The sequence below is a fragment of the Bos taurus genome, chromosome 21, assembly GCF_002263795.3.
Source record: "Bos taurus isolate L1 Dominette 01449 registration number 42190680 breed Hereford chromosome 21, ARS-UCD2.0, whole genome shotgun sequence".
Taxonomy (NCBI): domain Eukaryota; kingdom Metazoa; phylum Chordata; class Mammalia; order Artiodactyla; family Bovidae; genus Bos; species Bos taurus.
Window position 1 is genome coordinate 16,175,840 of NC_037348.1, and position 13,621 is coordinate 16,189,460.

Consider the following 13,621-nt stretch of genomic DNA (forward strand, 5'->3'; position numbering starts at 1 on the left):
TAGATTCTTCCTGTGGGGATGTGGACTTGAGTTGACTTCCTGGTGCTGCTTTGTTCATGGATCAGAAGGCTGGCTCTACAGTCCCAGATCCACTCCATTTTGACTTTGAGCAAAATGTATTCTCCCTAAAGTTCACTTTCCTCCTCTGCTAAATGGGTTTACTAATACCTACCAAGTAGAGATATCATGAAGCCAAGAAGGTCATGCAAGACATGTGAAGGGGCTTTATCAATGGCCATGTGCTTTAAAAATGTAAAAATGGCTGATTATATTTGTGCTAGAAAATTCCCAGTCATATTCTGGGTGGCCGGTTCTCACCCTTCAGTGGATGGCTTCTCGCAGAAGAAGCTTTCTATCAGTTTTATAAACACAGCAAAGAGCTTCACCTGGGAACAAAGAGACCTCATAAAACTCTAGAGACATCTCTGTTTGGAGAGTTTGGCAAGTGACTGAGCTTGGTTCCAGAGAAAATAGCCCTGAGGGGACCTGATCGGGGAGCACGTAGGAGAGTTCATGCTTTCCCCATGACTCGACTCGCTCTGACGCATCCATCCACAGTAACAAGTGGAAAGAGGTCGTAGACTCTCCCAGCTGGATGTTTGAGAGCAGAGGGAAGCCGCTGTGAAATGACATGGTGAAAATCAGCTCTGAATGTAAGAGAACAATTTCAGCTAGAGATTTAAAATGATCTTTCCCAACCAAGAAGAGTCAGATCGCGGTGGGGCAAGAGCGTTGGAGGCATCACAGGACATCACCTCCAAGTCATTAAAGGCCAGACTCTGCATCCTGAATTTAGTGATGTATTTGCTCATCCTCATTGTTACTTTCACAGAACTCTTTCCTGCCCCTTTTAGAAAGTCAGAGAAATTTCATAAAGGAATGAGGCAATTTCATTTTGGTATTGCCTGGGTCCATTAAGACCATATCCTGCAGCCAGGAAACAACTCACACGTTCGTGAAATTACAAGATACTAGAAGTTGGAAGGAATTTGGAGAACATTAATTGGAAGCTGAAACCCCAGGGTGAAGTGGCACACCCATGGGCAAGCAGTGAGTGGGACCAGAATGCGACATCTTCACTCCCAGCCCAGGGCGACAGAACCACATCCTCTCAACCTCCTAGAGCAGAAACCTCGAGAATCCAGCTGCTTCCGTTTGCTAGCTGTGGTCCAGAGATAGGGTGGATCTAGGTTCTAAACGCACTCTTTTATCTAAACAACCTAGGAACGCTGCCAAGGCAATTCATTCTGAAACCTGCTACCTAAGTAGGCTACATGATGTCATCATCTGTCTAGAAAAACTTCCAGTCATTACACTCATTGGAATTGCATCAAGCATCAAATATATTCACCCACTCAGTGTTTCTCCTTACCAAGCAGGCTTTTTCTTCTTCGTAATTTCTTCCAAACTGTCCTAGACCGTAAAGGAGCTGGAGAAGACCACCAAGAGTTGCTGACAGTGCTCAAGATCCCAGTTTAACTTTTATTTAACTGAAGAACAGGAAAAAATAAATTCAAGTACTTCTCTAAGCCAGATGTGTTCCATTCATCCCAGTTAATCTTCACAAGAGTTTGATAACTACAATTGCCAATTAAGGAGAATGAAGCAGGAGGTAAAATAACCTCCAAGACACAAATTCATTGAGTGATAAGGCCAGTGTGGAGTCCTTCCATCTCCAGTGGTACCTGATCTGTCGTACTGAAGGTTAACAAACACAGTGCAGTTCCTGTGTGTGCGTGCTAAGTCGCTTCAGTTGTGTCCAACTCTGTGCGACCCCATGGACTGTAGCCCGCCAGGCTCCTCTGTCCACGGGATTAGGGCTGCCATTTCCTTCTTCAGGGCATCTTCCTGGGCCAGGGATCAAATCCGAGTCTTATATGTCTCCTTTATGGAAGACCAGTTCTTTACTCCTAGCGCCACCTGGGAAGTCCCTGAATCATACCTGGATTTAACCTAAATTCAAGTCCATTCTGGGCAAGATAAATCTGTCCTTTGTGCTCTAGAGAAAAGCAGTATGCCAACTTCACCAAACGCTAAACTAGTCTAAGATAATTTAAAAAATAACTCTTTAGTTAAGTGATTACTGTGTTTCAGACACTGGGCTAAGCCTTTTAAATTACTTACTGCCCGGCAGTCATAGAAGAGAATTACATGACGGGCATGCCTCGTTTATTGCCCCTCACTTTACTGCACTTCATATGTAGATACTGCGTTCTTTACAGACTGAAGGTTTACAGCAGCCCTGCATCAAGCAAGGCTACTGGCACCATTTTTCCAACAGCATTTGTTCACTTCATGTCACTGTGGCCCATTTTGGTAATTCTTGTAATATTTCAAAATTTTTCATTGTAATTATGTTTGTTATGTGATCTGTGATCTTTCCTGTTACTATTACAAAAACTTATGACTTGCTGAAGGTTCAGATGATAGTTAGCATTTTTTAGCAATTAAGTATCTTAATTTAGTGCTTCTCTGGTGGCTCAGTGGTAAAGAATCCACATGCGGTGCAGGAGATGCCGGTTTGATCTCTGGGTCAGGAAGATCCCCTGAAGAAGAGAATGGCAACCCACTCCAGTATTCTTGCCTGGGAAATTCTATGGACAGGGGAACCTGGCAGGCTACAGTCCATGGGGTCACAAAAAAGTCAGACATGACTGAGAGACTGAACACACACACACAGAGAAAAAAAGGAAATCACCCCCAAAATGTAATTAAAATGTAGAAATGGAAACAAGAATAAAAATATAAGAATATTCAAGAAAAAAAAAGAATATTAAAGGATTAATTTAGGAGATCCGTGACAGCGATTAAAAAATAACAATTTTTTAATTAAGGAATGTGTTTCTTTTTAGTCATAATGCTGTTGCACACTAACAGGCTGCAATCTAGTGTTAACGTAACTTTTATATGCACTGGGAAACAGAATTTCATGTGACTCGCTTTATTGCAATATTCGCTTTATTGCTGCAGTCTGGAACCAAATCAATAGTATCTTCAACCTTTGCATGTAATTAGATCATCCCTACTGTTGTTGCTGTCCAGTCACTCAGTCGTGTCCGACTGTCTGCAACCCCATGGACTGCACCATGCCAGGCCTCCCTGTCCTTCACTATCTCCCGGAGTTTGCTCAAGCTCATGTCCAGTGAGTCGGTGATGTCATCTAACTATCTCATCCTCTATCATCATCCCCTTCTCCTCCTGCCTTCAATCTTCCCCAGCATCAAGGTTCCTATTGTTAGAAGTCTAAATTACCCAGCCAGTAAGAAACAGAGCCATATGCCCAGAACCAGCATGCCATGATGTCACCTAGTTATAGAGAATAGCAGAGAGGAAGTTCTATTCAGAAGCTTTGGCAGGCTTGGGAAAATGAAACTGCAGACCAGTGTCCAGACATAGAAACCTTGTCTTCGGCATCCTCTATCCTGGACTGTGAGGGTAACAATCCAGTGACCTAAGCTCCAACAAGAGGCCACACCATGACTTGCTCTATGCTGAAATAACAGCACCTAAGAGACTTCTCACAGACTCGATGGACATGAGTTTGAGCAAGCTTCGGGAGTTGGTGATGGACAGGGAAGCTTGGTGTGCTGCAGTCCATGGGGTTACAAAGGGTCGGATACGACTGAGCGACTGAATTGACTGAAGAGACTTCTAGCTCTTGTTCAGTGCAACCCTACCCAGAGAAAGGTAACCTTGCCCCCTTGTAATAGTCGCCAGAAAGTTCACACTTCAATAAAACTACAGGGATGGTCCCCACCTTGTATGGATGAGAGTTTCAACTCTTCTTCCAACCAGTCTGTCTGGGGAGACTGTTTGGATTTGTTTTGGTTACCAGCACTAGTAACAGGTCAAAACACTGACTTGATTGACCTCATTCAGTTGCCTAAGAGCCTCTTGACTTGTTATCTCATTATCTCCATACAATCTTTCCTTCTGTGCAGGTAAATGGACATGTAGGAGATGTTTCATTCTTTCTCTAGGCTTCTGCTGGGGCCCTTTCTCCCTGCTAATCTCTGTCTTTAGAAACTTCCCTGGTCTTCCCTAATGGTCCAGTAGCTAAGACTCCACACTCCCGATTCAGGGCACCAGGGTTCCATCCCTCGTCAGAGAACTAGATCCCACGTGCCACAATTAAAGATCCCGTGAAGCCAAATAAATACATTTTTTTTAGGGAAAAAATAAAAGGCAAAAAAAATCTCCCTGACTTTTCACACCCAGCTCTGGTCACACCTTCATTCTATCTTGGCATTTGGCAAACAGGCTATTATTTTTTGTTCACGAGTTTTTAAAATTGCTTCTTTTGCATGTTTTATTTCTCTTAAGTCAGAAGCTTCTCAAGGGCAAGGATCTTATCTTTTATTTACTTGGTTTCCCACCCCTGACACATAGCATTCTCTTCACACATGACAGATTGCCTGGCCACCTTTTATTTCCTCTGGCCCAGCCTCCAAAATAACGAAAAACATCACACAAGCAAATAGGGGAAAGGTCTGGGCTTTCCAGTCTATAGAAAAATAGATAATTCTCTCTGGGCATTTCGTGTGAGTTTCTTGATTGCTAATCAGATTTCACTTAAGCATTAGTGGCTTTCAAAAACAAACAGAATTAAGACTTACTGAAGACCTCTGTGCCAGGTTCTCACACACATTATTTCAGTTATTCTCACAACAGCCATAAAGAGCAATAAATGTTTTTCTCATTTTGGAGATGAGAAAAATGACTCTGAGATATTTAAGTTATTTTCCCAAGGCCTTCTGGATTCAAAGCCCAATCTAATTCCAAACCCTATCGTCTTCTACTCAACTGCACAGCCCCCAGCTACGCCCCAGGGCTGACTTGCCCGACCTGCTCATTCCTCTTCATTGACAGGCTTATCTGTAAGTTGCATAACATCGACTCCGAGGGAGAATGATAATGGCCTCCTGATAAAAGGGAGTAGGGAAGACGAAAAAGTTTTTCTGAGACTCCACTGTGTGCCAAGCCATATGCTAGCTGCTTCTTTTTCTTCTTTGATAATCTTGTTGTTCAGTTGCTCAGTTGTGTCCAACTCTTTGCGACACCATGGACTGTAGGCTACCAGGCTCCTCTGTCTATGAAATTTTCCAAACAAGAAAACTGGAGTGGATTGCCATTTCCTACTCGAGGGGATCTTCCTGAGCCAGAGATCGAACCTGCATCTCCTGCATTGGCAGATGGATTCTTTATCGCTGAGCCACCAGGGAAGCCTCTTTGGTGTCTTAGCTGTTCATTTTTTCAAAATGCTATTTGATGAAGTTTTTTAGTTTAATATCGTTGAATCCATCAGTCTTTTCCATTATGATTTAAACTTTTTGTATCTTGTTTGAGAATTCCTTCTTTACTTTCATGATCATAAGATATTCCTACAATTTCAAGTTTGTTTTTTTTTAACAGAGAAGATTCAACTTTGACTCTTTCATGCTAGATCTGTTTCTTTGGCCGCTTTTGTTGTTATATTCACACAAAACGGCCTGCTGCAGAGAATCCTGCCCCTTTGCCTGACTGTTAAGCTAACATGCTTTCATTCAGAACCCTGGCCACCTATAGATGGCAGGAAGGAAGGAATGAACATATTTCCCCTGCCTGAGGCTTGCCATTCTAGAAGTACTTGCTAGAGTAAATGGATTTTTTACTTTGTTTTCTTACCTCCCCCCATCTCTGATACATGAAAGAACCTGGCATCTGGACCCTGAAGTGAAGTGAAGTGAAGTGAAGTCAGTCGTATCCGACTCTCTGCAACCCCATGGACTGTAGCCTACCAGGCTCCTTGGTCCATAGCATTTTCCAGGCAAGAGTACTGGAGTGGCTTGCCATTTCCTTCTCCAGAGGATCTTCCCCACCCAGGGATCGAACCCGGATCTTCCGCATTGTAGGCAGACACTTTACTGTCTGAGCTGATTATTTTGAGACATTACTCTGCCATCTTCTCAGTCAGTTGGCTTTCCAAATAAAGTCGTATTCCTTGCCTCAACACCTCATCCTTGGATTTACTGGCCTCTCTGGGGCAAGCGCTGCCAGCTTAGACTCGGTAATACGTTTCCATGTATCCCCTCCCCTTTGCACTGCCTTCCCATTCAGATCACCACAAAGCGAAAACATGGAATGCTTCACATGTTCAAAGTTCAAGGTTGAAATTTGCATGTCATCCTTGTGCAGAGGCCACGCTAATCTTCTCTGTATCATTCCAGTCTTAGTATATGTGCTGCCAAAATGAGCACTATGCCAGCCCCAGCTTCTTTATACACATTTACCCTTCCTAGTCACCTCATTGTGCAAATAAGAAAACCCAAGCTCAGGAAGTCACATGACTTGCCTTGATTACCCCCACAAGTGTGTGTTAAGGTCCAGGGGGTTAGGACCATCTAACCCAAAGCACAGACATGGAACTTCCAGGAAAACAGTGATGCTCTACTAAAGTAATGGGCTCTGGGACTTCGCTAGGGGTCTGGTGGTTAAGAATCCACTTGCCAATGCAGGCAATATAGGTTCAATCCCTGGTCTGGGAGGGCACATCCCACATGCCTCGAGGCAACTAAGCCCATGCATCACAATTGCTGAGACCGCGCCCTAGAGCCCGTGGTCCACAATGAGAGACACCATTGCAACGAGAAGCCTGCACACCGCAGTGAGGAGTAACCCCTACTCGCCGCAACTCCAGAAAGTCCACGCAAAGCAACGAAGACCCATCACAGCCAAAAACAAATAAATACATTTTAAAAATAATAATTATAAGAAAAAATAAAGTAGTAGGCTCTGTTTTCAGAATTTAGGACTGAGATTTTGGCAGGTTGTCAGGCCCAATCAGTAACGTGGTATTCCATGTAAGTGGAATAAAACTCTGAAAGCCACAGACTGGTGACATTGATGATGTCAGGCACTTATTATGATAATGTGGCTCTCTGAAGACCACAAGAGGAAATGCATGCGGTCCCAAGCCAAAACCACACAGCCAGCCATCTTCCAGGGGCTGACTGCCCATGAGTGTGCTGCCCATACATCTGTATGGTGGCAAGAGACCCCAGAAACCACCAGTCCCACTGGATAAGTTTAAACAGCTATCCACAGGCCATCTCTTGGGGAGAAATCTCTTCCGAACCATCCTTTGGACATGGAGTTCACTGGATCAACATTGCACACAATGGAATAACACAAATCATTTTAAAATCAGAGATATAGCGAATACTTATTGCATTCTCTGCTTAGCAGTCATTCATTTCCTTCCTGAAACACCCCAGGTTTCCTCTGAGCCCCGCCCTTCCCTGCTGTCAGTAAGCTGACTCTCCCAAGGACGCCAGGGGCAGGCAGGTGACCAGGCCCGGCGAATCAGAGCGTTGTGTTCTCTTCTGGATCACAGTTATATGTCCAGATGAGCCTGCAACCTATGATATCCAATGAGACTTTTGCTTGTGCTGTAGGTAGGAGACCCTCTCTTTCCTTCTGGGTTTTCACCTGGCAGGATGTTGACTTAGAATTGAGAGCAGCCAGTTTTCCTCTGTGCAGAGCTAGAGAATGAAGTCACCACAGAGGAGGGGCTTCCCTGGTGGTCCATTAGTTAAGACTCCATGATCCCAATGCAGGGGACTCGATCCCTGGTCTGGGAACTAGGATCACACATGCCTCAAGGCAACTATATATATATAGTAGAGCTAAACCATATATGTACATATTCATATATATATAGCTCTACTATTAAAAAAAAAAATCACCACAGAGGAAAGCAGAGATACTGCTGTGGACTGAATGGTTGCACTCCTGTGCCAAACTCGTATATTGAAATCCTAACCCCAGTGTGACGGTATCAGTTAATGGGGCCTTTGGGAGACGTTTAGGAGCCCTCATCAATGGGTAAGGCTCAATGCCTTTATGAAAGAGACTCCAGAGAGCTCTTTTGCTCCTTTTGCCGTGTGAGGACACGGTGAGAAGACAACCATCTATGAAGCAGGAAGCCAGCTCGCATCAGACACTGACCTGCCAGCACCTTGATCTCAGACTTCTAAGCCTCCAGAACTGAGAGAACTGAATGTCTGCTGTTTAAGCCACCCAGGTGGACTTCCCTGGTAGTGCAGATAAGAATCCACCTGCCAATACCGGGGACATTGGTTCGATCCCCGGTCCAGGAAGATTCCACGTGCCGTGGAGCAACTAAGCCCGTGTGCCACAACCTCTGAGCCTGTGTGCTCCAGCTAACTGAAGCCTGAGTGCCTAGAGGAGCCTGCACTCCACAGCAAGAGGAGCCACCAAGATGAGAAGCCTGAGCACCGAAACAAGCTTACCACAACTAGAGAAAAGCCCATGAGCAACAGTGAATACCCACCACAACCAAAAATAAACTAAACAAAATAAGCCACCCAGTCTATGGCATCAATATTTCTGTTATAGCAGCTCGAACAGAGTAAGACAGATACAAATGAAGAAGGTCCTAATGACCTTGCTTTGCGGTTGCACCCTACGGGTTGCGTCCTAACGACATTGTTTGACCCTTAAAGCTGACCTTGACTTTTCAATTTCCTGAGCTAATAAATTCCCACTTTTTTGCTTAAGTCAGTTTGAATATATTTTTGTATTACTCGCAAGAGAAAAAGTCCTGACACAATGTCTTTTAAAAACAGAAGTCCCTCTCAGGGGAAAAAAAGTCCCTCTCCCTTGAGTTTTGGGGGCCTCAGAGTTAATGACAGTGTGATAGAACTGAATCTTTTTCATATCTTTGCTTAACTGTCTCCTCAGTAAGGCCTTTCCTGACTAGTCATTTCGATTATGACTTCATCCAACCCAGTAACCTTGTCCCCCTCCCTGTTCTGTTTTTAAGTTTTCACCATGCAATACACTACTTATTTTACTTGTTTTCTTTGTTGTCTGTCTTCCATAACTAGAATGTAAGTCATAAAAGTGGATTCTTTTTAGTCTATTTTATTCATTAAAGTCTCCCTTGGGCTTCCCTGGTGGCTCAGATGGTAAAGAATTCTCCTGCAGTACAAGAGACCTGCATTCCATCCCTGGGTCGGGAAGATCCCCTGGAGAAGGGCATGGCAACCCACTCCACTGGAGAATCCTATGGAGAGAGGAGCCTGGGGGCTACAGTCCATGGGGTTGCAAAGAGTCGGACACAGTTGAGCAACTAACACACTAGACTCAGACAGACCTGGGTTCAAATCTGGACTCCCCAGTGAATGGTTCCTTGCTCTACATAAGTTTTGATGAGATTCAGTTTCTCACATATAAAGTAGGGTGGGGGTAATAATCGATACTCTGAGGATTATTGTGAGATCAGATGAGATGATAAAATCCTTGCTGACATACTGTAGGCTCCCATTATAGGTTACCTACACATAGGGCAACCGACCAGAATGAGAAAGAGAAATCACTAAAATGATACATCAAAAGATCCTGCTCATCCTTTGTGAATCCATGATGACTGAGGAACAACCAAGGGTATGTATTTGACTTAGTATCACAACCAAGAGCTTTGTCCACTGTTAGCATGTCTACCTGGTTTTAGAGCGACTGATCCAAGAAAGAAGGCTTTGGATGGTGTGGGAATTCCTATGGGTCACAAATGATAAATTGCTGTCTCCTGGCAAAAGATGATGTGACTTGTATTATCTGCTTATGTATTTAATGCTGTGGATTGAATGTTTGTGTCCACCCTGAAATTCCTGTATTGAAGCCCTCTCCCCACAATGTGACGGTGTTTGGAGATGGAGCCTTTGGGAGGTGATTAGGGTTAGATGAGGTAATAAAGGTGGTGTCCAGGCTTCTCTAGTGACCCATTGGTAAAGAATCCACCTGCCAGTGCAGAAGACACCGGTTCAATTCCTGGTCTGGAAAGATCCCACATGCTGTGGGGCAACGAAGCCCGCGAGCTACAACTGCTGAGCCTGCACGCTTGAGCCCACACTCAGCGACAAGAGAAGCCACCGCAGTGAGAAGCCTGGGCAGCACGACTACAAGTAGGCCCTGCACACGTAACTGGAGGAAGCCGGAGCACAGCAAGGAAGACCCAATGCCATCAAAAATAACAAATAAAGTACATTTTATAAAAAAATAATAAATGGCTTCAGTCTTAATAAAAGGCTGAAGCAGACGCTCCAATACTTTGGCCACTTGATGCGAAGAGCCAACTCATTGGAAAAGACCTTGATGCTGGGAAAGATTGAGGGCTGGAGGAGGAAGGGATGACAGAGGATGAGATGGTTGGACAGCATCACCAACTCAATGGACATGAGTTTGAGCAAACTCCAAGAGATGGTGAAGGACAGGGAAGCCAGGTGAGCTGCAGTCCACGGGGTCACAAAGAGTCAGACACAACTTAATAACTGAACAACAACAAAGGAGGGCTTGCCCTTTATCTCTCTCTCCCCCACTTCCCCATCAAATGAGGACGCAGAATGAGGTGACCATCTGCAGGTCAGGAAGAAAGACCTCCCAAACACCTGACTGTGCTGATACCCTGATCTCAAGCTTCTAGCTGGCAGAACTGTGAGAAAATAGATATCTGTTGCTTAAGCCACCCAGTCTATGACATTTGTTATGGCAGCCCGAGCGGACAAAGACACTTGGGTACTCTTCCTTTCTTGTTGCATACACAAAAAAATGAGAACCTGTGTAATTAAAAGTAAAGTGAGAATAAAAAATGCCAGGGGCAAGGAAAGTGCACATTAGCAAAGAAAGTGTAGAGAAAGGGGAGGAGCATGTAGTTCATTGGGTAATAGAGAGTTCTAGCACTGAGATTTACATTTCTATGAGCTTCCAGTTGGCCAAAGAAAAGACATAGAGGGAGACATTGTAAGGGTCAGCAAAGGGCAGTTTCCCATTGGCTTAATCTCTAGGGGGTTAGAAACTTCTAGAGTTCAAGAGCAGCATCAATTATTTAGCAGTATATAAGGTTTGGCTACTTGACTCCATCATTATATGATTGGGGCCTTAACAAGCTCAGGTGAGTAGATTCAAATGAACATGTTGAACTTTAAGCATTGCCAAGGGAGCTCCCTGGCAGTCCGGTGGTTAAGACTCAGTGCTTTCACTTCCGAGGCCCAGGTTTGATTCCTGGTCAGGGAACTAAGATCCTGACCAGAATGTGATGTGGCATAACCAGAAAAAAAAATGAAGAAAAACAATTGTTGAGAAGTTATCCAGTAGGCTGAGGCTTCCCTGGTGGCTCAGATGATAAAGAATCCACCTGCAATGCAGGAGACCCAGGTTTAATTCCTGGGTCTGAAAGATCCCCTGTAGAAGGGAATGGCTACCCACTCCAGTATTCTTGTCTGGAGAACCCCACGGACAGAGGAGCCTGGGGTTGGGGGTGGGGGGGTGGGGTGGGGAGGGGGCTACGGTCCATGGGGTGGCAAAGAGTTGGACACAACTGAGTGACTATTACTTTCACTTTTTCTATCCAATAGGCTGCCTGCTTTGGCTTATCACATTTAATGAAGTTTCTCTTTTGGTAGCAACTTCTTTATTATTTTTTATAAGTTCAAAAAAAATTTATTTGGCTGCACCAGATCTAAGTTGTAGCACGTGGCATCCTCAATCTTGTGGGATCTAGTTCCCCAACCCCCTGGAACCCAAACCCCCTACATTGAGATCGTGGCGTCCTAGCCACTGGACCGTCAAGGAAGCCCAGGAAACTTTTTAAAAATAGACTCCTCTTTGTCCTATGATAATGAATGTGAGTTTTTTAAAGAACAGTTCTCACCATGGAGCCCTTTAGATCCTATCCTAGTTACTCCATGAACCTTTCTGCAACTCACTCTCCTCGTAGGAATAAGCAATCCCAGCTCAGGAAGGTTAAGTAATTTGCCTGCAGGCTTCCAGCTAATACGTAAAATAATGGGAACCCAACAGCTTCTGCTCTTTTCATTCCATCAATGTTCCTCACGCTTTATTCCTGTATGTGTCTTCTTCACTATCTTTGTCTTACCCTCTAACATGCATGATTGTTTAACATTTTTCAGCAAATTAACTCTCTGTATTATAAGTTTAATTTTTCTTTAAGCAGTATTCATGAAATTATGAATTTGATGTGCTTGTTATGTGTATGTTATATTAACAATGTTATTGTGTGTGTGTATGCTCAGTCGCTTAGTTATGTCTGACTCTTTTCGACTCATGGACTGTAGCCCGCCAGGCTCCTCTGTCCATGGGATTCTCCACGCAAGAATACTGGAGTGGGTTGCCATTTCCTCCTCCAGGGGTCTTCGGATCCAGGGATTGAACCCATGTCTCTTTTGCAGATTTTTCATCACTGTTCCATCTGAGAAGCCCTATATTGACAATATTATTAATACACATTAATTATATAACCTATTAATTTTTAAATTTAAAGTCATGTGCATATGACCTAACATATTCCTCTAATGGTGTGCATATTCAACCTTTGGAAAACCTTACACAGTGTCCAGAAGTGGAAAAATGTGAACATTTCAATGAACAATACTGTGTGTTGTTGCTGTTCTGGGTTCTAGAGTAACAAGACCAATCTTTAAGCAAGGCTCATCCACTGTCTCTGAAAGCAAAAAAAGGCTGAGACCCCAGAATGTTTTGAATAGCTACAATGTTATCACAAGAGACGTGGTTAGACAAAGACTGCAGTGAGGGGATACAATCACTTAAATAGCTAGGTTTTTGCTCTTCTGTTCAAAATAAACATTTCTTAATAGTTACACTTCAAGCAATGCCATGAATAAAAATCAAACAAAAACCTTTGGACTTTGATAACTACAAGCAGACTAATAGCAAATCATATTTAAATAAGGCCTTCATAAGTGCATCATGATGAAACAGAAGCAATAAGGTTAATTAAGTCTTTATGTTCTATTATATACCTAGGGAACCCAGCCTCTTTAGATTAAACAATATTAAAGATAGAAGGGCATGTGGTAAGTTGCATTTATCCTCAGTGTATCAACGAAATACTCTTCTTGGATTTTCACTGGTTGCTTTTAAAGTTGGTTTGAGCAGTAATCCCAAGAAAGGAATCTTTTGATCTAACCAAATGAAGGAGTAACCCGTTAGCGCTCAAGCAAGAAAGACATAGGACTTCCCAGGTGGCACAGTGATAAAGAATCCACCTGCCAATGCAGGAGATACTAGAGACTTGGGTTCGATTCCTGGGTCAGGAAGATCCCCTGCAGGAGGGCATGGCAACCCACTCCAGTATTCTTGCTTGGGAAATCCCATGGACAGAGGAGCCTGGCAGGCTACAGTCCATGGGGTCACAAGGAGCTGGACATGACTGAGTGCACTCACACACAGAGGAAGGCATCATCTGTTCGTGCAGTCAACAGCTACTGCATGGTTGCCTAGTGAAGCTAGGTATTGCACTAGGCTCTAAGATACCCTAATAAGATATGGTCCCTGACCTTGGGGAGCGCATAGCCTAGTTGGAGAGACAAACAAATCAAACAGAATGATCATGCTGTGTTGTGTGGCTACAGGTATTGGGTTGGGCAAAAAGTTTGTTCGGGTCTTTACATAAGATGGTACGGAAAAACCTGAACAAACTTTTTGACCAACCCAATACTAGGGGGTCCCAGCAAAAAGGAATTATATACAGCCTGAAGGAGTCAAGACAGGCTTCACAGAGAAGAGAAAGGGGCAGAGCTAA

General features: G+C 43.9%; 1 pseudogene; it reads right to left on the reverse strand.

The window, feature by feature from the left end:
- Nucleotides 1–6,135: 6,135 nt before the first annotated feature.
- Nucleotides 6,136–6,236, reverse strand: LOC112443374 (uncharacterized; annotated as a pseudogene).
- Nucleotides 6,237–13,621: the final 7,385 nt, after the last annotated feature.